The sequence below is a fragment of the Chiloscyllium plagiosum genome, unplaced genomic scaffold, assembly GCF_037043375.1.
Source record: "Chiloscyllium plagiosum isolate Xiang-an unplaced genomic scaffold, Cpla_swu_hap1 HiC_scaffold_4, whole genome shotgun sequence".
Classification (NCBI taxonomy): Eukaryota; Metazoa; Chordata; class Chondrichthyes; order Orectolobiformes; family Hemiscylliidae; genus Chiloscyllium; species Chiloscyllium plagiosum.
This window is the reverse complement of record NW_028270142.1, coordinates 57477997-57499227: the sequence shown is the minus strand read 5'-3', so window position 1 is coordinate 57499227 and position 21231 is coordinate 57477997. Positions and strand designations below refer to the sequence as shown.

At 40.5% G+C, this 21231-nt stretch overlaps 1 protein-coding gene across 6 annotated transcripts in view; it reads left to right on the top strand.

Moving 5' to 3' along the window:
- cyribb (CYFIP related Rac1 interactor Bb) overlaps positions 1-21231 on the top strand; it is a 185487-nt gene that overhangs the window by 91702 nt on the left and 72554 nt on the right. For 2 of the 6 annotated variants that reach the window (XM_043688535.2, XM_043688536.2), the window contains exon 1: positions 4006-4116. The exons of 2 other annotated variants lie outside the window; for them this stretch is intronic. The gene's annotated coding sequence lies outside the window, so the exon portion shown is untranslated. Of the gene's footprint in view, positions 1-4005; positions 4117-4203; positions 4287-21231 lie in introns of those variants that run through there. 2 more of the 6 variants (XM_087986268.1, XM_087986265.1) reach the window with 2 other exon arrangements.

Genomic DNA, 21231 nt, shown 5'->3' with positions numbered 1-21231 from the left:
CCTGAGGTGGGAGAGTCCAAAACTGGAGGGCATAGGTTTAAGGTGAGAGGGGAAAGATTTAAAAGAGATCTAAGGGGCAACATTTTCACGCAGAGGGTGGTGTGTGTATGGAATGAGCTGCTAGAGGAAGTGGTGGAGACTGGTACAATTACAACATTTAAATAGCATCTGGATGGGTATATGAATAGTAAGGGTTTGGAGGGATATGGGCCAAATGCTGTTAATGGGACTAGATTAATTTTGGGTATCTGGCTGGCATGGATGAGCTGGACCGAAGGATCTCTTTCCACACTGTATAAATCTATGACTCTGTGACTCTGGAAGGATTGTGGGAGTGCCGGCATCAGATGAACTGCAGCTGTTGAAACGTGTGGCTCACCATCACCTTCTGGAGGCCACTTAAGAGTTGGTAACAAATGCTGCTTTGCCATCTGTGCCCCACAAAGGGGAAAATCGAAAATACAGTGGGCACAATGAACTTGGGAATTGTGGTCAGCCAATCCAGGAAGACCTTTTGCAATTTTAAACATGGGGTACAGCCTGTTTCTGAAGCTGCTGTTTCTGCAATTTTTGCCTATGTGGAATCCCTGACACACCCCATGCAGCTCATTTCTTTCTGCTTCTAAATTCTCTTGGGCTTGTCATTTCTTGTGAGCTCAGCACATTTTATGGAATGAACTGCTTTTGTGGAATGGTAAAGACTGTACCCAACGTTGCATGGCTACAGAAAAATCACTTTGTTTGCCAGATTGCTTACTGTCATTGCTGTATCTCGGAGGGAGAGTAACTTATTGGCTACTACAGATGGTGATAAAGAACTCCCTATTTGATTTTAAAAAGGAGTTTCTTTCCCAAATTCCATTGCTTCCTCATCCTGGCTTTACCAGCCTCTTGAGTCAGAGGACATGCACACAAACAGTGAGGGGAGTTTTCCTTTGCTACCCCAGGGTCCATACCATCTATCAGCCATAATTCTCTCATCTTTTGCTGTTGGACCTGCTTCTTTGATAAGATTTGGCTTTGGGGGTGAAGGTGGCTCGCTTGCTCAGATCCAACTGTCTCTGCTCATAAAGATACAGGCAGGCTGTGAGATCTATTTGTGAGTTGGCATGGCAAATGGCATGCTCTGGTAGAGGTGTTTATGTCTCGTTATGATCATTCAGTCATGTTGTGTGGTACAGGATTGATAGATCTATTAATCTTTTCCTGTTTATCCATTTCAGTTATTTCTAGAAATCTGTTGACATTGTTTAACTTGGAGAAGAAATGTTGAGTTCACAAGCAGTCACAATGACAAAAGCCATCAGAAAACTGACCTGAGTCGAGACCCAATAGGCTCCTCGACCATTGGCCTTTATAAACAGGGTTATATGCAAGTTTTTGGGGATATTACAGTGAAGAGTGGTATGGCAAAAAGTGGAAAGGGTATTGGAAGAAAAATTTATTTCACAGTAGTTACGTCAGGAAAAATAAAAGTTTGAAATAAATTTTCCTTTCCCCCTGTCACAATGGAAACGTGCAAGAAAACCTATGCAAGAAAGGTTTCAGGTATGAGTATTGTATATTTAGAAACTTTAAGTGTTGCACTTTATCTTGGCTAGATGCTGTTGCATTAAACAATAGCAAAATTCATGACCTTTAATCTAATGTACACAAATATTTGATTAATCATTTGGATTTTGTGCCAGAAAGCAAAGGTCCTTCAGTCAGTATAATAAGTGGTGCAGGGAATTAAAATATACTGTAAAGTCATGATATAAAAAAGTCTATCATAACCATTCTTATTCTAATGTGGCAATGTTTTATTATTTTAAAGCTTAAAATATAATGTTGGCTGATGCAGAAATTTTTTTTCAGTTTTGATGATATTAATCACTATAATGTTTGCTCATCGATGCACTCCGTGTGTTTGTTAATATTTACTCTTGGAATTCTTCATATGCAGCTCCAAATTTGGGGAGGGGTGCTGAATATTTCACGTATCTTTTGTAACAGCTCTTTCTCTATCTCCCAACCCATTTTGTTTTGTTCGCTCACATTCCAAAAATATAGTCAGAGATTCAGCTGACTGATTTTTTGTTTTGAATCTATCCATTTGAGATCTGAATCATTCTTTAATACTTATCGGTCAGCTAGCTAATTTCTGTCACCTCATGACAACCTTTTTGTTCATAAAACACATGTGAAGTGTATTGGAACTACTTCAAACCGATGCTCTGGTGCACATTGTACGGTTTCTGGAGATGATGGTGTTGATTATGAGAGAGATGGGCTGTTCTCTGAATGTGGGTGACATTGGCAAGAGTGTAAATAATCCACCATTCACTGCAGAATTGGAAATGTATATGTCAGACCTACTGTGATGGGTTTCTTTCTCTGAAAGGCATGATGAACAAATTTTTACAGCAAGGTTTCACTGTCCAGATTTCACACTTGCCATGATAGGATTTAAACTCAAGATCTCTGGTTGTTAGACAGGTAACATAAATGCTGTAAAATCTGGACCCGTGATTGTTTTATTACAAATAATAAGTAATGGATAAGGGACTGACGTGGTGTTGGGTAAGACCTTTTAGCAAACTGAGATTCCAAAAAGTCTCACCGCCCTGTGGCCGACCCCCTCAACTCCCCCTCCTACTCTGCCAAGGACATGCCAGTCCTGGGCCTCCTCCACTGCCAAATCATAAACACCCAACGCCTGGAGGAAGAAAGCCACATCTTCTGTCTTGGGACCCTCCAACCCCACTGCATCAACATCAATTGCGTTAGTTCCCTCATCTCCCCCCCCCCCCCCCCCCCCCCCCCCCCCCCAACTCGTCCCATATCCAACCCTCCAACTCGGCACTGCCCTCCAGAACGGTCGTACTTGTCCTGTCCACCCTCTGCTTCAACCTTAAAACATCACCACTCCCCTGCATCTACCTATCACTTTCCCAGCTACCTTCTCCCCACTCTGATTTATCTTTCACCCCCCACTGCCCATATTCCTGATGAAGGACTAATGCCCAAAACAGCGATTCTTATGCACCTCGGATGCTGCCTGACCTGCTGTGCTTTTCCAGTACCACACTTTTTGACTCTGACCTCCAGCACCTGTTGTCCTCAGTTTCTGCTAGATTGAGATTGGAGACCATTCCATAGGGTTATAGAGACTCTAAACCCTTCCTATTCATATACCCATCCAGATACCTTTTAAATGTTGTAATTGTACCAGCCTCCACCACTCCTCTAGCAGCTCATTCCATACAAGCATCACCCTCTGCGTGAAAACATTGCCCCTTAGGTCTGTTTTAAATCTTACCCCTCTCAATTTAAATCTATGCTGTCTAGTTTTGGAGTCCCCAACCCTGCTATTCACCCTATCCATGCCCTCATGATTTCATAAACTTCTATAAGGTCACCCCTCGTCTTCTGACACTCGGGGAAAAGAGCCCCAACCCATTCAGCCTATAGCTCAAACCCTTCAACCCTGACACCAGCCTTGTGAACCTTTTCTGAACCCTTTCAAGAACCATTTCTGATAGAATGTTGAGAAAATTGAAACTGTTGAGGAAGATTTTCATAATGACTGGGAAATAATAAAAGTTTAACATATATAATAGTGAAGTGAGAAAGGGATTCAGTAAGCAGGGAAGGAAGAAAAAAGTGGCTTGATTATAAATGGGTTGAAAGTTTGTTTGCATTTTAGAAGTATTGACAGTTGGATCTGCTGTAGATTTAAATAAAAATCTTGTGGTCCAACAAGGCTTAGATTTCACGGTGATGCAAGATTAAGCTTATTTCTACATTTGGCTTCTAAGTTGAACAATGCTCATGTAAAAATACTCACCATCAGAATATAACTAAGTTGCTATTTAAAATCAGTTTCCATTCACATTTAACAATTAGACTAGCAAGGAGAACTTGAACAAACCATCCGGAAATATCACCCGCACGCAGGCGTGGTGGTGCATGACACAACACTTTGGGAGGAAGTGTGGCGCGATTCTTTGGGCACTCAAGCTTTGTTGATAGACCTGTCCAAATAAGGACATAGATGGTAGCTCGGAGTACAAGATCAGTTGCGTTTCATTTGAAAGTTAATGTTCGTCTTTAGTGTTAATGGATACAGCGGTTGTAAGTATTTGAAAGTGTAATGCTCCATTTTTTACGTAAAAGCTAAGGAAAGAATTGTCTAGACTAAATTTTTCATTCAGAAGTTAATAACCAAAGTTAGCGATATGGTAGACTATGAATATGAGGAATATCCTCTCAACTTGTCAAGATTGGGTTTTTGTCAGTACAACGTAAGCATCTTTGTCTTTAAATAGCTTCTAATTTGCACAGCCTCTTGCTTAATAAATAAGATTTCCACATGATGAGATTTCTAGCATCTTAAGAATGTGCTTAGTCTGACATTTGAATTGCTATGTACAGAATAACCCCAATATATAAATTGGACTTTGGCTCAATGTTGATCATTATGTCTTACTGAAATAATAAACTTAGTATTGTGAATTTTATAAGCATGTGGTGGACAGCAGTCCTAGTGCTGAAAATATAACTGTTTTGTACAGTAGTGGATAAATCTGAGTGTAATACAATAGTTCTTAAATCTATAAAGATTTAAGTACTTAAATTATTGAAATACGGCATTTAGAATCTGAAACAAGTGAAACAAATTATGTTTTCATTTCCACAGCTTACCACATCCTGTTCTGTCTGTTACTTCCTGCTTCAAATTTATTGTAACTTTCATGGCAACTTCTTGATTTTAAAGGCTGCAGTTTGTGGAGAGTAAAAAGATACCATGATTTGGATTACTGATTTATTTTGTATTTAAAATGTTTTAATGTTGATTTAGCCTTAAATCACTTTAGTCTCCATTATTGTGGTTTTCCAAAATGGAGTTTTCATATGGCAAGCGTAACAATATCTCTTCTTCTTTGACTTGTGTTTGCATAATAGTTGCCGATTTTGTTTCTTCATATTGTTTCTATTTGGATGCATCCAGATGACAAGAATGTTAGGCTTCTCGGCTCTAGCTTTTAATAAAAAGGCCCTGAAACGCAGAGTTGAAGCTAACTTAAGCAGGTGTTGCATGTCATTATTAAGTGCCTCCTTGCCCTAATTTGCATGCATATAACATTTCAATTTTCTAGAGTGATCTCATGTGGACAACAGCATCTCACCTGATCAATGCAGTATTCCATTCAGAGCATTGCTGCCATGTTGGAGCCTTTCTTTTTGAGCTCTTAGTGCATGTATCCAACTACAGCCTTTCAGCATTAATGGATTGAAACAAATTCTGTTGTTTAATATTATAAAGTAGGAAAAATGACAATGAAGTTCAAGATAAATTCCTTAATTCAGTAATGAATTTAGAATAAGAACACTTTTTGTTGCAAAAAATCTAAAATTGAAGATTTAATAACGTTATTGACTGTAGATCAAAAGTAAACCTTTAAATATGTATCAAGTTCTTCCCTGTTTTATTTAACATTTTCATCAAATATGTGAGTAGAATGAATATTAAATATATTTCTAGGTGGTGCTGTTATTGTACACAGTTTCTCATTTCATACTACTTTAGAACTTAATTTGATGTTAAATGTTATTTTTATCTCAAACGTGACGTTTAATTCTGAGCGGAACTTAGAGGTACCCTCCCAATGTTAAAAGAATAATAATAATTCTGTAAATTTAAGACTTTCAGTGGCGTAGTGATGTCATCCAGGACATTTTTCTTACAACTTATAAACCCTTCATTTTATCACATGACTACCATTTAACCGTAAGATCGCTAAATTTTCCCAATGTGGAGAAATTAGATTGTGATTAACTATACTTTCCACATTAAGGTATTCCAGCTGACCCACTGAGAAGCTGAGCAGGATTCAAATCGTTGTCCAAAGGTTTAAAGAAAGTGGAAATCAGTGTGTTAATTTAATTTGAAATCTATATTCATGACATATACACTTAATGGTGAGGTCCTGGGGGAGTGTTGCTGAACAAAGAGACCTTGGAGTGCAGGTTCGTAGTTCCTTGAAAGTGGAGTCACAGGTAGCTAGGATAATGAAGAAGACATTTTCTTTATTGGTTGTACTATTGAGTATAAGAGTTGGTCGTACAGGACATTGGTTAGGCCACTTTTGGAATATTGTGTGCAATTCTGGTCTCCCTCCTATCGGAAGGATGTTATGAAACTTGAAAAGGTTCAGAAAAGATTTACAAGCATGTTGCCAGGGTTGGAGGGTTTGAGCTATTAGGAAGAGGCTGAATAGGCTGAGGCGGTTTTCCCTGGAGCGTCAGAGCCTGAGGTGTGACCATGTGGAGGTTAGTAAAATCATGAGAGGCATGGATTGGGTAAATAGACAAGGTCTTTTCCTTCGGTGGGTGAGTCCAGAACTAAAGGGCATAGGTTTAGAGTGAGAGGGGATAGATTTAAAAAAGGACTTAAGGGGCAACTTTTACATGCAGAGGGAGGTGCGTGTATGGAATGAGTTGTCAGAGGGCATGGTAGAGGCTGGTACAATTAAAAGATTTAAGAGGCATCGGGATGAGTATATGAATAGGAAAGGTTTAGAGGGATTTGTGCCATTTGCTGCCAAATAGGACTTTATTAATTTAGGATATATGATTGGCATGGATGAGTTGGACTGAAGGGTCTGTTTCCGTGCTGTCCATCTCTATAATTCTGTGATGTAAACTTTAAAAGTCAGCTGAGGAGCTGTGAAGTCATATTGTACAATGAAGGATGAGGAAAAATTATTTTGCATTTATCTTCAAGCTACCATCAACTTTCTTATTTGCCCTCAATCTACATTCCAGGGAAAAGTAGTTAGGGAACATGAGCAGTGATCAGTACTGCTGCTTCACGCGTCAGGGACCTGGGTTCAGTTCCAGTCTTGGGCAATTATCTGTGGAGTTTGCACATTCTCCCTGTGTCTGCGTGGGTTTCTTCCAGGCACTCTGGTTTCCTCCCACAGTCCAAAGATATGCAGGTTAGGTGAATTGGCTGTGCTAAATTGTCCCATAGTTTCCGGGGATATGCAGGCTAGGTGGATTAATTATGGGAAATGCAAAGTAGGGGGTTGGTTCTGGGTGGGATGCTGTTTGGAGGGTTGGTGTGGACTTGATGGGCCCAATGGCCTGCTTCCATGCTGTAGGGATTCTATGATTCTATGAAATCATGTGCTGCATATTTGGAACTGAGTCAATATATAAGTGCTTAAAATCTTTTTTTTCAGTTGATTGAAGATCATTTCTGGATCGTTTGTGCTGTGTAACTATTTATATTGCTTCAGCAGAAAAGCTTCTGTTAGCTGTGCAAGTGGTCTTTGGTTATTTTCCTGCTTCCTGTACGTTTTTCTTTGGTCACTATTTATAATGAACCACATTTGCACAACTGATCTAAGTGTCAGAAAACTGACAAAGTGCAAACCAGCACAGAGCATTACAGACTTTACTGCACCCATTGCACTGGTTTTATTAGTTTGTTTGCTAAAATGTTAAGAAATACACTCGTTGGCCTTTGCTTACTGTTTTTAATGTAATGCTTTCTTTGCCCCATCTGTACATTACCAAAGGAAGTATATGCTAATAAATTGCCTATAGTTTTGTCTGTCACTGTGGCAATTTTTATTTCCAGTTCTCCTTTGTTATTAATAATTTATGTTCAAAGTGCATCCTGCAGAGAGTGGAGTGTGGTAGTTTGGTAAGTGTTGGGGTTAGGTGAAGTGGGGAGGGAGATTTTATTTTATCTGCTATCTTGTTTTCTGAACAAGACCTTATCACAGGTCAGTGGGGGCAAGAGCAGAGCAACGTCCAGGAGATTATTAAGGGATTAACTGAGGAACACCAGGGGTAAGTAAAAGTCAAAAAACAAGGGAAGGAGATTAAACTTAAACTGAGTACCTTCAGGACTTGTTAATTAGAAAAGTTAGCAAGTAGGACTAAGTAAGTTATGGCAAATGGAATGTGTGACCTGTCATATGTGGAAAGTCATGGGTCCTACTGGTGTTCCAAATGACCATGTGTGCAGCAAGTATTCCCAACTGCAGAAACTTCAGTAATGTGGACATGGTGTAAAAAGAAATTAGGTCAGTTATTGCACTAAGTGGGATAATATCTTGGAAGGGTCTTCAAATGAGGCTTTGTGAGTTGAGCTTAGAAAAACAAGGGGGGAGTCACATTGCTGAGAGTGTATTATTGATCTCCAAACGGGCAGTTGACAATAGAGGAGCAGCTGTATAGACAATTCACTGAGGTGTGTATAAACAATAATAGGGTAATTATGTCAGGGGATTTCAGCTTCTGGGACATTAATTGGGAAAGTCATGGTCTAAAGTGTTCAGGGGGGACTGATTTCTTAATGTATTCAGGAGAACTTTTTGTATCTACATGTAGAAGTTCTAGCAAGGGATAGTGCTGTACTGGACCCAGTTCTGAGGAATGAATCTAGATAGTGTTCAAGGTGGCAGTGGGAGAGCATTTTTAGTGATAGTGACCACAACAATGTATGTTTTAAATTTGTAATGGAAAAGAAAAAGGATATCTGCAAAAAAAAACTTTTGGATTGGGAAGGCAGATTTTATTAAAATGAGGCAGGATCTGACCAAAGTAGACTGGAAGCAGCTAATTCTAGGTAAATCTGTAATATTGGGGGAGCAATCAAAATGGAATTGATGAGAGTACTGGCCCAATGTCCCTTTATGGTGACCTGTAGGAACACTGACCGGACAAGAAAGAAGAGAGCGTCATTTAACATTTACAAAGGGACCAAATCAAAGGAGGCATTAGTCGAGGATAGAAAGTACAGGAGGGAACTTCAGAAAGCAATTAGGAGAGCACAAGAAAGAAAAGTGGTGGGTAAGATGAGGAACAATTGCAAGATATTCTGTAAGTATATCAAGGAGAAGAGGAAAACCAGAGAAAGAGGCAATCTGTGCCTAAAACCAGAGGTGTTATACATGTATTTAAGTGTCTTCACTTTGGAAAAAGAGTACAGAGTGACCCCTGTATCCATGGAATCATTTTCTGTGGTTTCAGTTCCCTGTGGTTTCCCACGGCCCAAACATATAAAAGGGAACCAGGGACCTGAAGGCTGCTGTGGAGATATGTTTCCCATTTAAATGAATGGGTTCACTGCTACCCACGGTTTTGGCCTTTTGCAGGAGGTCCTGGAACGTAACACCCATGGGTACGGAGGGACTACTGTATGTAGGTACAATGGTGGTCTCCCTGCTCCTGAACCAGAAAACCTGGGTTCTAGGTTGTCTTGCCCCAAATGTGTAGAAAGACATCTCTGAATAGGTGGATTAGAAAATATCTGTAGGTTCAGAATTCAGGAAGAGAAACTATGAGGTTCTTGATCAGTTTGACCTCTGGAGTGAGGAGGTATTGGAGGTTTTTGTGGGCTTAAATGTAGATAAATACCCACGTCCAGATGCGTTGTATCCCAATCTGCTGTGGAAGGCAAAGGAGGAAATTTCAGGGGCCCTGACCCAAAATTTAATAGAGAGAATTGATCTCCATTTAGAGAGACAAGGTTTAACCAAAGATAGTTAGCATGGCTTTGTCAGTTGGAGATCATGCCTAAAAAGTTTGAATTTTTTGAGTTGGTGACCAGATGTGTATATGAAGTTAGTACAGTTGATGTGGTTTATATGGATTTCAGCAAAGCCTTCCACAAGGCCCCAAATGGGAGAAACTGATAAAGAAGATAAAAACACATGGGATCCAACTCCTGACAAGTTGGATCCAAAATTAGCTCAGTGGTAGGAGACAGAGGGTGGTGGTAAAAATCTGTTTGTGTGACTGGAGGCCGGTGTCCAGTGGCATACCACAGGGATCAATGCTGGGTTCCTCATTGTTCATGGTGTGTATAAATGATATAGATGAGAATGTGGGGGTTATGAAAAGTAGGTTTATGAAAGATATGAATTTTGGCTGGGTAGTTGATAGCAAGGAAGAAGGTTTTGGATTAAAGAGGACATAGATGGATTGGTCAGAATTGCAGATCAGTGGCAGATGGAATTTAACACAGAAAAGTGAGGTGATTCCCTTTGTAAGAAGCAATAAGACAAGGGGGTACTCAGTGTAGAACAGGGCATTTGGGGCAGTTGCCTTTATCAGTTGTGGCAAAGATAATAAGAGGAAAGAGGTTATGTTGCAGAACTTTGGTTAGGCCACAGCTGCAATACTGTGTGCAGTTCTGGTCACCACACGAGAGAAAGGATATGAATACGCTGGAGGGAGTGAAAAGGAGATTCACCAGGATGTTTCCTGGGCTCGTGTAAGTTGGCTATGAAGAGAGGCTGGTTGTTTTCTTTGGAATAAAAAGGCTGTGATGGGATCTACTTGACATGTGTAAGATTGAGGGGCATAGTGGACACAAAGCAGCTGTTCCCTCTAGTTGAAGGGTCAATAACAAGAGGGCATAATTTTAAGGTGGAAGGGAGGAGGTTTAGTGGGGATTTGTGGAAAGAACATTTTTACCCAGAGCATCTGGGCATCTGGAATGCCCTGCCTGGGAGGATAGCAGAGGTGGAAAATCTCAACTTCTTTAAAAAAGTACTTGGATGAATGCTTGTATTATTATAACCTTCAAGGATATGGGCCAAGTGCTGCGAAGTGTGACTAGAGTAGATAAAGTTGATTTAGAGTGATTTTTGTAATAGCAACTTGATGGACCAATGGCCTCTTCTCTATAGTAAGGTTCTGTGATTCTAAATGTTTGTTAACTGTTCTCACTATATATCTGCTTCATCTAATGGAAGCAAGATCTTGTAGAGGTACACAATCCTTTATCCAACAAATGAAACAAATATTACCTAACAGCAGACGTACGTGTGAATAATACAAGTGCTGAGACATAATTGATGCCTGCCAATACTGGGCCACGTCGCCACATCACATCTGAGTGACGTGGTTCGAGTGGGTGTAGAGTTGGGTTATCTGTTTGCACACCAAAATGACTCTCCACACTCCACGAAAACCATTTTGGATAAAGGATTGTGTACCTGTATGTTGCTTTTAATCGCCTGAATGCAATCAGTCTCTGAGTTTTCAAAGCTAAAACAAAAACTTTAATTATTCTCAGCCAGAAGGAATCTATTGGCCTTCAATGTTTATTCTCACTAGTATTAATTATTTTTATTCTTCCTAGTGTTAGTTTATGATTATTATTTTCCAATCTTTGCCAAAGTCTTGCCCAGTCCTTTCCATTCTTTAAACTTTGTTCTTTCTTTTAGATAATAAATTATATTTGTCAGACTGAAACTAGTATCTCTTGCTCTTGCCTTAATTATCTTTAATCAGCCTATTCAGGCATGTTATGATACATACTTCAGTAAGTCGTTCGACAAGGTTCCCCATGGGAGACTGGTTAGCAAGGTTAGATCTCATGGAATACAGGGAGAACTAGCAATTTGGATACAGATCTGGCTCAAAGGTAGAAGACAGAGGGTGGTGGTGGAGGGTTATTTTTCAGACTGGAGTGCCACAAGGGTTGGTGCTGGGTCCACTACTTTTTGTTTTTTTCTATAAAGGATTTGGATCTGAACATAGGAGGTATAGTTAGTAAGTTTGCAAGTGACACCAAAATTGGAGGTGTAGTGGACAGTGAAGAAGATTACCTCAGATTACAACGGGATCTTGATCAGATGGGCCAATGGGCTGAGGAGTGGCTGATGGAGTTTAATTCAGATAAATGCGAGGTGCTGCATTTTGGGAAAGCAAATCTTAGCAGGACTTATATACTTAATGGTAAAGCCCTAGGGAGTGTTGCTAAACAAAGTGTCCTTGGAGTACAGGTTCATTGCTCCTTGAAAGTGGAGTCGCAGGTAGATAGGATAGTGAAGAAGGTGTTTGGTATGCTTTCCTTTATTGGCCAGAGTATTGAGTACAGGAGTTGGGAGGTCATGTTGCGGCTGTATAGGATGCTGGTTCGGCCACTTTTGGAATATTGCATGCAATTCCAGTCTCCTTCCTATCAGAAAGATGTTGTGAAACTTGAAAGAGTTCAGAAAAGATCTACAAGGATGTTGCCAGAATTGGAGGATTTGAGCTATAGAGAGAGGTTGAATAGGCTGGGGCTGTTTTCCCTGGAGCATCGGAGGCTGAGGGGTGACCGTATAGAGGTTTACAAAATCATGAAGGGCATGGATAGGGTACAGTCTTTTCCCTGGGTGGGAGAGTCCAGAGCTAGAGGGCATAGGTTTAGGGTGAGAGGGAAAAGATATAAAAGAGACCTAAGGGGCAACCTTTTCACACAGGGTGGTACATGTATGGAATGAGCTGCCAGAGGCAGTGCTAGAAGCTAGTACAATTGTAACATTTAAGAGGCATTTGGATGGGTATATGACTAGGAAAGGTTTGTAGAGATATGGGCAGGTGCTGGCAAGAGGAATAGATTGGGTTGGGATATCTGGTCGGCATGGACGGGTTGGACTGAATGGTCTGTTTCCATGCTGTACATCTCTATGATTCTAATGACTGTATGCCAGGGAGAATAAACATTGAAGGCCAATTGATTACTTTTGGCTCAGAATAATTAAAGTCAAGAGTGTGGTGCTGGAAAAGCACAGCAGGCCAGGCAGCATCTGAAGAGCAGGAAAATCAATGTTTCGGCAAAAGCCCTTCATCAGGAATCATTCTGATGAAGGGCCTTTGCCCGAAACATTGATTTTCCTGCTCTTCGATGCTGCCCTACCTGCTGTGCTTTTCCAGCACCACACTCTTGACCCTAAACTACAGCATCTGCAGTACCACCTTCGCTTAGAATAATTAAAGTTCGGTTTTAGCTTTGAAAACTGAGACTAATTGCATTCAGGTAGTTTGGAAGAGACAGAATGAAGATGAAAAAAGTATGGATTCTCTCCGAGAAAGGAACATAGGACAGTTTCCTCAGTATTAAAGTTCAGTTTGTGGAACGGCTAGACCAGATGTGTTTAGTTGTAAATCTGCAGAGACTGAGAAAGTTTAAACTGTGAGTTTTGTGAGTATTCCTGTAAGAAAACTTCACAGTTCATAGGACAGAACTGGAGAGAATCAATTAAGTTGAACCCAAAGGTTTGATATATTGGGCAAATTTATCCAGATTTACATCTCTGCAATAGATATTGTCAGTAAGTCAGATGGGAGTTCATTTTACTGTGTACTTTAGGAACTTTCAAATTTGTTTAATTTGGTCTTTTCTTCTGTCTTTAAAGAAACTCTACCTCCACATCTGACTGTTGGTGTTTGACACAACTTCAAGTGAAATAAAAAATAATTCTATCAAGCCAACTTTCTTTCTGAGATGTGATCTGTCCTATAGTACCATATCTGGGATAATAACAACAGGAATAGGCTAACAGTGATCCATAATGAGTATGTTTTTCCTTCTGCAATATCTTAAAGGGCTAGTGAAGTCATGGGTTAAATGGGAAGAGTGTGCTTGGTACACTCTCCACTGAGTAGTGGATGATTTTGGACCCTGATTTCCATGTACATAGTGCCTCATGGCAGGTACAGCTGAGAACCCTGGATGCAATTGATACGCAACTAGGGCAGAACAGGCACAAGAGGGATAACCACTAAAATTCTCAACTGGCCAGTTTGTTTCCTTTCACCAAAAAAGCTTCATTTTTTCCTCAACCCCCTTCTGCCAACTACACAGAATGATAGATAGAGAATAACTGGACCTGACGCAATTGGAAGAGGGCTAATTTCAATAGGATGAGAAGGAATCTAGCCAGGATTACAGGGAATTATATTGTGACGTGAAAAACTGTCATGGACCAATGGTTAGCTTTTATAGAAGAGATGTTTGACATACAGGTGAGATACAATCGAACAAAGTACATTCCAACAAGGGCAAAAGGTAGAGGAATCAAAGCCAGGATATGTTTTGATGACATGAGAAGTAGGGAAGATCCTCAAACAAAAAAAAGTATAAGATGTATGAAGGTGAATTCTTCAAGCATGAATCAGGTCAAATGCAATACGTTTAGGAGGAAAGTGAGAGTGGCAGAGACAATATGACAATAGAATTGCTGTTATAAGAAATAATTCAAGGACCTTCCATTGGCATTTAAATAGTAAGTGGGTAGTAAGGTGTGGCTTTGAGCTTATTAGGAACAAAGAGGATGATATGATGTTAGAGGCACAGGACCGTCATTCTGCCTTTGTCTGCTGGTAGTATGACGGATGACGGTCATCCTGGACAAAGCAGACTACATCCAAAAAGCGCAACAACTACTTGCAGATACCAACACCTACCAAAAGAGGGAGTTTGACCCCACCCCATAGCTCACCAAGAGGATAAACAACACACTGAGGAACCTACGAAAAAACGGACAGATAACCAGGTTTGACCTACAAAGAATGAGACCTGAAAGCAACAACACCCCCAGATTCTATGGACTACCTAAAGTGCACAAACCAGACATCCTACTCAGACCCATAGGATCACAACCAGGGACACCATCACACAAACTGGCTAAAGAACCAGAGCAGAAACTGAAACACCTGATCAGCGGATCCAGACACTATACAATCAACACAGGAATTCTTGGACATCATCAGAAATATACACATAGACAAGGAAGGAACCATGGTCTCATTCGATGTAACGGCACTGTTCACCTCTATCGACAAAACCCTAGCCAGAGAAACAATAGCCAACCTGCTGGACATACAGAACAGACAACAGGCCGTTGAACCTATCAACAAAGACGGCATACTCAAACTACTGGACTTGTGCCTCACAACACACTTCACGTTCAACAACTAAATATATGAACAAATCAACAGCACACCCATGGGCTCACCCATCTCTGGACTCATAGCAGAAGCGGTAATGCAAAGATTAGAACAAACAGTCTTACCACAAATTCAACCCAAACTCTGGATCAGATATGTGGATGACACCTTTATAATCATTAAAAACACAGCAATAGAGAACACACACCAGATATTCAACACCATACTTATAGGAATCCGATTCACTAGAGAGGAAGAAAAGGACAACCAACTCCCATTCCTAGATGTGATGGTATGGAGAATATCTAACGGAGAATTCACCACAAAGGTATACAGGAAAGCCACACACACAGACCAAGTCCTGAACTACGAAAGCAACCACCCCAACGCACACAAAAGAAGTTGCATCAAGACACCATATACAATGTATTCGCCAAAAGCGGATACCCCCGCAATTTCATCAACAGATGCCTAAGGGAAAGACAACGGAACGAGGACATGCCGCAACCCAAAGGACTAGCCACATTACCATACATGAAGAGCATTTCCGAACTGACAGCCAGACTACTGTGACCACTAGGACTCATAACAGCACACAAACCAACAGCCACTCTCAGACAACAACTCACCAGAACGAAGGACACGATACCCAACATGAGCAAAACCGATATAGTGTACAAAATCCCATGCAAGGACTGCACAAAACACTACATAGGACAAACAGGAAGACAGCTAACGATCCGCATCCATGAACACCAACTAGCCACGAAACGACACAACCAGCTATCTTTAGTAGCCACACATGCAGATGACAAGCAACATGAATTCAACTGGGACAACACTACTATTATAGGACAAGCCAAACAGAGAACAGTCAGGAATTCCTAGAGGCATGGCACTCATCCACAGATTCAATCAATAAGCACATTGACCTGGACCCAATATACCGACCACTGCAACGGACAGCTGGAACTGACAACCGGAAGCGGCAGATTCAAACCACTATAAATGCCGGAAGAAACATCACAGAAGCGCTTCACAGGAGGCTCCCAAGCACTGAGGATGTCACCGAGACAGGGGACGAAACGTCTGCAACACAAATTCCCAGCTCGGCGAACAGAACCACAACAAGACACAGACTCTGCTTTAAATGGGCAGAATGTATATAAGGAGTTATTTACAACTTTAAAATGTCAAGAGAAACTAACTGATGTGACAATATTCCTATTTGGGGACAAAAAATCCAAACAAAATTGGCAGGATCTGGTTCAGGAAATTTCAGTACAATATAGCAACAAGCCTCTGGTCGTGTTGGAGCTTAGTTTCTGCAGGGAGTGAAACGGAGAGAAGCAAGCAGTCTCCCAGAAGTGAACTGCAATGATATTTCCCCCTCCCATGTGCCCGAAACGTCGAATCTTCTGTTCCCTAGATGCTGCCTGACCTGCTGTGCTGTTCCAGCAATAAAGTTTCAGCTGTTCTCTCTGTCTATTGAAAAAGCAGAAAATTACATTCAGAGATGCTGAAAAATAATTCTAAACCTAAAGACAATCCGAAAGACCCTACGCCCAACCAAGAAACTACAGCCTGATCATCAGTTGCAGATAACATCGAAGTATTATTGAAGAATTAAAAGATTGTGAAATCAACTCATCCAGTTGACTGATAATACAGAACTGTGGCCTTCTGTTTAGTTTTTCCCTCCATTCATAATATGCATTCAGTTTGTTTGATTTCTTTGTGTGCCTGTGTGTTGGAGAGTTTTAAAAGGGATAATGTTGAAGATAGATAAATTAGAAATTGTGTTGCTTTCCTGTTCTTGTTAAAGTTAAGAATGTTATAATATATAGTTAATTTTTTATTGTTATTGCAGGAGCCAGGTATCTCTTGTTTTTATCCCAAAGAACTGTAAATCAGAGGCAAGTGTGGAATATTGATAGTTTCATCAAATCTTCACATATCTGACACTGCTGGAATGGTGGGGCTTGATTTCTAGCACAGTACTCCATTTTTTTGTGACAAAGTTTTGGGGCTTGTTGGGGTTCTTTTGGAACAAGGACAATGTAAGATTGGATTTGGAGTTAGTGAATGTAATAAAGTATAAAAAGACAGCAGCCAGTTTTTTTTGCTTTAAAAAATAAGATGGCACTAGAAGTTGCTAAAAACTATCTACAGGTGGAAGAGATGTCTTCATTGAACTTGCGAGATTAATTGAATTAGCAAGTAAGTTGGGAGTGGAATTTTCTGTCACAGCTAAGAAGGCACAATTAAAGTATTAGCACTATAACCGAGTTTGATAGAAATATAAGCGAGACTAGGTACTACAAATAATGGAACTTCAAAACGTAGATGAGAATATTGTGGGGATGCTATGTAAGTCTACGGTAACACAAAAATTGGCCAGGTGGTTGGTGAAGAGGAGAAAAGATGCAATGTTACAGAAGGAAATAAATAGATTGGTCATATGGCCAGATCAGTTGGCAGATGGAATTTAATCCTATGTAAGGGTATAAGGGATGGATGTGAGGTGATACACTTTGGAAGGAGAAATAAAGCAAGGGAGTGCTCATTGAATGGTAGGATACTAGGAAGCTCAGAGGAGCAGAAACCTTGGGGTACTTGTCCACAGATCCCTGAAGATGGCAAGACAGGTTAATAGAGCAGTTTAAGAAGGCAGTTGAGATGCTTTCCTGTTTCAGTTGTGGCAAAGTTTATAAGAGTAAGGGGGTCACGTTAGAGCTGTACAAAGTTTTGGTTGGGCCATAGCTGGAGTAATGTGTGTCTTTCTGATTACTAAACTATAGGAAGGATGTCATTGCATTAGAGGGAGGCACAAGAGGTTGAGTTTTCAGCGATGAAGAGAGACTTGCAGGTGGAGTCTCCATGTATCTGCTGTATTTGTCCTATTATATTACCCATGGATTTGGAACGTACTGTCTGAGGAGTGTTGATGAATGCCAGAGACTGCTGCCATGAGTGTCCGTAGTGGAGGAAGTGACTGTCACCACACCCACAAACATTCAAGAGGGCTGTTTGTTTTGGATAGTGTCAAGCTTCTTGAGTGTTGTTGGAGCTGCACTCATTCAGGTAAGAGTGGAGAATTCTACCACACTGTTGACTCATGTCTTGTAGATGGTGGATAGTCTTTGGGGATAGGGGATGAGTTATTTGTAACATGTTTGCCTGCTGTTCTTTTATTTTTGTCCGTAATTATCGAGAAGGGTGAGGTGAAGCGTCTTGTCAGAAAGGATGTCGAGGGGAAATGTATACTTAGTGGTACAATTTTTAACCGAGGATATAGCAGGATCTGGGGTGTTTATGTGTATTCATTTTTACTAGTGGCAGGATATGTTGAAACAGTATTAATTAAAGCATGAGCTTCATACACAGAGGAATTGAATTGAAAAACATAAAGCATTATTTTAATATAGTTCAGGTCAGATTGCATGTAGAGGAGGAATATGTCCAATTCTGGTCTCCATACTTGAGGAAAGATTTTAAAGTATTTGAGAAGTGCAGAGGAGATCTACCAGAATTCTCCCAGAGTTGGGGGAATTTAGCTACAGGGTTAAATTGGAGGAGGGGGATTGTTTTGTTTGGAGTAAAGTTGGAGAATGAATGGAGATCAGTTAGAGGTAAATATGAATGTTTAATGAGTTGGACACAGGAAAATTGTTGCCATGAATTGATGGTAGCAAGACTAAAGGACACAGATTTAATGGCAACAAACATGGGGGCAAACGTTTTAATGCAGTGAGTGCTAATCACCTGGAGGTCACTGTTACTGAGGAAACCGAGAAATTCAATGATTTCACAGGAGACTTGGTTGGGTGCTTAACAGAGATAAACTTGCAGAATGTTTGGTCATGGAGCAGGGAAATATGACTGATTGAATTGCTCTACAGAGATGTGGCATGACTCCAGTGGGTCACTTGAACTCCTGAGCTTTAAGGATACTTGATGACGTCACTACTGACAGCTTACCTGCTCTTGTGCTCTGATTTTCTTTTGAGTCACGGGATCACATTGGTGATAAATAGAATATATAGTGAGCCCAGTAATACTGCACAGAAGGCTGTTATCCACAGGCCAGTCATGTTGAGGTAGAGACATCTGAAATAGAGAAAATCTAAGAATGGAAGCTTCAAAAGACAGGGAGTAAACAGATCACGATTTATTCAAAACTAATACATTAAAATTAAATAAGATAGTACAGCCAAGAGGAGAGTTACGACAGAATCTTAGCTGTGGACTATTTGTAAGCAGTGCACATATCCTAATTTTTCAGAGCTTGTGACAAGTCTGAGATTGATCAGATACCAGAGCACAATGAAATCCTTTTGAAAGGCCCTCAACAGAGAAAGAATAAAAGACACAGGTATTGCAGTGATTGCACTAATGAAAACCTCTACACACTTGTAATGCAAGAAAATCCATATTCCTTTTAAGGTGTGCTGTGCCTCGACCTACCAGTGAATCCTGATCGATATGTGTTTATAGAGCTATTACAATATTACAAGGGCTGTGTATGGTGGCTCAGTGGTTAGCACTGCTGCCTCATAGTGCCAGGTTCTATTCCACTCTCGGGTGATTGTCTGTCAGGAGTTTGCACATTCTCCCTGTATTGCGTGAGTTCCCTCTGGGTTTCCTCCCACAATCCAAAGATGTGCAAGCTAGGATTGGCCATGGGAAATACACAGTTACAGGGGTAGGGTCTGCGAGGGATGCTCTTTGGGGGGTCAGCATGATCTTGATGGACCGAATGGCTTGCTTCAATGCTGTAGGGTTTCAATGATTCTATGATTCTATCGAAGCATGGCAAGGTGTGTTATAGGAGTATTATTAATCAAAACTTTGCATCAAGCCTTCTGAAGTATTAGGACAAGTGTCAGATATGGCCAATCTCCAACCATCTCTGCCCTTGTCTCAACTCGACCTGTTGAAACTGTCATACCTTTGGAATAACCAACAATATTGTTTATATTTTCCTGGCCAACCCCCATCTTTTACTCTCTGTAAGTGGTCCACCATTGGTAGCCCACCTCTTCTGTCAATTGTAGTTACTGCTACACACTAACTTGCCTAGCCACAGATTCTGTTCCTTTTCCTGATTACTAGCTGGAGCTGAACCTGGTACAGTATTTTGCAACTATATTGTCTTTCTAGAGTTGAGCTGCTTACATATATCCTCACTATCACCTATATTGCCAAATTCACCCTCTGTGATATTGTCACCCATCTTTGTCTCCATCTATTTGCTACTGAAGGTTGGTCAGTCAGTCATATTTCCCTGCTCCATGACCAAATATTCTGCAAGTTTATCTTCGTTAAGCACCTAACCAAGTCTCCTGTGAAATCATTGAATTTCTCGGTTTCCTCAGTAACAGTGAATTCCAGGTGATTACCACTCACTGCATTAAAACATTTGCCCCCATGTCTGTTGCCATTAAATCTGTGTCCTTTAGTCTTGCTTCCATCAATTCATGCTTCATCCGTGCTTTCGCTACTCTCAGACTCTCACTTTTAGTCCAGCAATATGCTTTTATCTAAAATGTTCATATCCTTGACTTCAAATCACTCCATGACATTGGCCTTCCCTGTTTCTGTAACGTCCTCCAAACTTCGAACCTTCTGTATTTCTCCAATGCAGACATCCTATGCACCTCCAATTTTTATTATTCCACAATTGATGGTTGTCCTTTAATTACCTAAGCCCATCCTCCATGCTGTCCTCCTTGAAGACTGTCCTGAAAACCTCTCCTTTGAGAAAGCTTTTGGTTTTTGCGGCTCTAAGTAAATTTGATCAGATCATGTTCTTGAATGCTTTACTATAATCACAGAAACTATATAAATGTGTGAATTGGAGAGAATATGATACCTCAACAGGGAAGGAAGGAAAATACTTTGCATGTGGGCTGCAGTGGGGGCTGCTCGCCTTTTCAGGAGTAAGTAGGGATGGGCCATTAATACTATCTCAGCCAGTGGCACTCACGTCCCATCAGTGAATAATAAAAGAAAATGATATGGTGGATAGTGAGAAACTATTTCCTATTTGGGGAATCCACACTAATGAATCCACAAAAATTAGAGCCAGGTAATTTTGTAGTGAACTTGGAAAGCAATTTTTCACAGAGAACCTAGAACTTAGTTTTTGGCACAATAGCTAGTTGATGCTGGATCAGTTGTGCTTTTCAAGAGTGAAATACATAAATTGCTTTTTTATGTAAATGTTTTAATACATGTGGACTAAAGCAATAAATGGAACTTAAAAGAAAAGTAAATGGAACTATAGTAGAGAGCAATCTTTTTATTCTTAATTGTAGGTTGTCGGCAGTGCTGTTTGAGCCAGCATTTATTGCCCAACCGTAGTTGCCCTTGAAAAGATGGTGGTGAGCTGCTTCTTGAATCGTTCGTTTGCTGTAGGAAGACCTACAATGCTGTTAAGAAGGGAATTCCAGGGCCAGTTTTGAAAAAAATGGTGATATATTTCCAAATTAGGGTGGTGAG